At 35.5% G+C, this 3,176-nt stretch overlaps 1 non-coding gene across 1 annotated transcript; it reads right to left on the bottom strand.

The window, feature by feature from the left end:
* Positions 1 to 2,699: 2,699 nt before the first annotated feature.
* Positions 2,700 to 2,805, bottom strand: LOC141422072 (U6 spliceosomal RNA). Its single transcript, XR_012446731.1, has one exon. It is a non-coding gene; the product is annotated as a U6 spliceosomal RNA (small nuclear RNA).
* Between the last annotated feature and the right edge of the window lie 371 nt (positions 2,806 to 3,176).

The following is a 3,176-nucleotide window of genomic DNA, read 5'->3' as shown; positions in this document are numbered from 1 at the left end:
ATAGACATGAGCCACCAGCACCTGGCTTATTTTAGGTTTTTTGGTGATATTTTTAAAGACATAGATACAAAGATATTTATGTATGAAAAAATATTTATAATGTGACTAAACAGCTATTTTATGAAGAATGATACCAAACTTGATCTCCACTTTATAAATATAAAACTCTTTGATATATCTTAATTTGTCATGTCACTGAATAATTTTATATATGGATAGATATTTTAAAATCAAAGTTCACAATACAGGTGATCTAAATGGAAAAAACAAAACAAACAAAAAACTTAAGAGTTATTCCAGCTTTAATAACTGAAGATGGTATAGAACACATTTGACCAGCTGGATGCCCAAGTGAGCAATGTCTACTTTCCTCACAAAACAGAAGTAACAGTTCATCTTTAGTGTGACAACTGAAGTACTAGGTAACTATATCCACTGGGAAAGCAATGCCATTTTCAATATTTCAAAAATACTAAACTCATTTATTTGTGTACATTTTTAAAAAAACTACTCGAAAAACTATAGAATACAAAAAAATATGAAAGAGTTGTCCCAAACTTGAAAACTTCAGCTTCACTCAAACCTTGACACCTCATGCTTCTGAATCAGAAGTCTAATTTTCCAGGAAGATAATTATTTGTGTTCAACTTTAGAAATTTATTTGTCTGCTTCTTCTTCAGAAACTGTGACTAGCAAGAATGTGTTATTAGCATAGCAAACACCATGTGAGCAGTGTTAAAAGCAGACCTTGCAGAGAAAGAAAGTCAATGTAAGCTTGGACAAGAGTTTATAAGAAATATGTTCTGGGAAGAGTGTAGAGGAGAGGTTGAGAAAAGGGAAGGGGACAGAGGAGAGGGGAGAAGAGAAGAGAGAGAGGAGAAGAGAAGAGAAAAGAGCATTTCTCCCTAACTCCACGGAAATCAAGAATCCATAGTACATCATGACCGTTGCCTATACTCTTTATGCTACAAGTGTATACTAACTTTATCAAAAATACACTCTTAATTCCCTTTATATCATTCTCAAAATGAAGCTTAAATGATCTTATAAAGGATCATTGTGGCCTTTGTCTACTTAAAACCTTGAAAGGATTCCCACTACTCTTTGGAAAAATGACCACAATGCTTAGTGTGGCCTGTGAACCCCACGTTTCTAACACTGCAGACTTCTCCAGACTTACCTGGTTGTACAACCATCTTGCTTGTCCACTGTACCTTCCTCAAATCTTCCACACCAGGCATACAATTCTTTCTGCCATGTTCTTGCGTTTATTTCCCCAATTCATTCTCAGCTCAACTCTTCTATAGTAATATATGTACATATTATATCAAACACCTAGTACCTATATTTTAATACATATAGTGAGTCTTCTTATTTGCAGTACTGGATTTGAACTCAGGACCTTGTGCTTATAGTCAAGCACTTTACCACTTGAGCTATGCCCACGGACATTTGCTTTTAGTTTGTTTTTTAGATAAGATGTTGTGCTTTTGCCTAGGCCAGCCTCAGACCATGATCATCCTATCGACCTCCTGAGCAGCTGGGATTACAAGCATGTACATCCACATCTGGGCCCAAACCAGATTCTTGATATACACTGTTACTTCTCTTTCTCTCTTTTTGGTATAGTGTATTTCAATTATCATTACAAAGTTTAGCATACCTAATTAATACCAGATTCTACCAACATGGTGTAGGTTCCATGAAGGAAAGTCATAAGTGTATTTATTCCCCTTTTTGGTTTCTACATTCAGGGAAATAAATTTCAATAATTTCTGAGTGAAATCAAACAAATAAAAAGAATGGATTATTACTGAATAAATATTGGATCCAATTCAGATTTTGTTGGCCTAGGAGTTTGCATGATATTCTGATTATGATCTTCCTCTCTATTTCCAGGACTGGAACTCAAAACAGAGGCTCTTAAAAGATAAAGTGGGAAGGGGAACTCTTGACCTAAAGAAAAAAACAGAGACAAACCCATGTACAATTCCATGATTGAATATACACAGGCTATACAAATGATGGCTGCTGGAATGGAGAAATCTCACTCAAAACTTCTGTGGACACAGCTTTAACTCTAGGTAGTAGTTAAAATCCAGTAAGTATGTTTTTTCCCCCACCCACTCTGGAAGCAGAGGTTTCCAGATGCTTCGTCAGTTTCCTAAAGACTGGCTTCCTGGGGCTTTCTTATCCTCCTAATTCATGCATCAAATGTTGGTAAACTGCTTCTTCTTCCTTATTTTCTTCTTCTTCCTTCTCTTTCTCTTTGCTCCTCTTTCTCTTCTCTTTCTCCTCTACCTCCTTCTTCTCAAATTATCGTCTTGGCTCAGCCTTCTGAATACCACCACACCAGTGGTTAGTTTTAATATTACTTCCTAGTTTCACTTGCCATAAAAATAAATAAATAAATAAATAAATAATAATGAGGTTAGAGAAACTCGAAATTACCAAGTTAGAAAAAGATTAAATTTTATAGCATATACCAATTTAGATCTGTATAGTAAGGCTAATGGTAAAGAAGGGTTGGAGTTTTCATTTAAGCCTGCAACATCTTCAAGAAACACTGTGCATATATTTAAAATGTAACCTCTACTTATTTGGTAATGTTTACATCTTGTCAGCTGAATTTGTAGTTAAGGTACTTGTACTTCAACTAAATTAGGGAAATGTCTACTGGCCAAAGGAAAGCAGTTGCTATAAATTAGTATTCTCTTTTTTTGTAAATATGGGACACTTGCACAGGGTGATGGTAATCTTCTCTGTATCCTTCCAATTTTAGTATATGTGCTGCACAGGGAGGACTAGAATTTTCTTTGGTAGCCCCAACCCACAGGTTTTGAGGACCTCTGCCCGAATAACAGTGGTAATGTCACTATATCACTAACAACGTGATAGCCTTAGTAATAGAAAGGATTTTTCTGGATTGAGATGCTTGTTTTTATATCTTACAAAAGGCATTGTCTTAAGACACCAGAGGGACAACAAATTATGTCTATCATTGTCATCTTCATTACCGATGTCATCTTACTTAAAAGATGCTTCTATTCTTTGAACCACAACCTACTTCCAGTTTAGTAGCCTTGTGACTTTGAAGGGTTTTCCTGACAAAATGCTAAAAGCAACACAAGCTTGATTTGCACGTTCAGAAGAAGGTTTCTGCTTCCTTAACTACT

This window comes from Castor canadensis, chromosome 3, assembly GCF_047511655.1.
Source record: "Castor canadensis chromosome 3, mCasCan1.hap1v2, whole genome shotgun sequence".
Classification (NCBI taxonomy): domain Eukaryota; kingdom Metazoa; phylum Chordata; class Mammalia; order Rodentia; family Castoridae; genus Castor; species Castor canadensis.
This window is presented reverse-complemented; position numbering and strand designations above follow the sequence as displayed.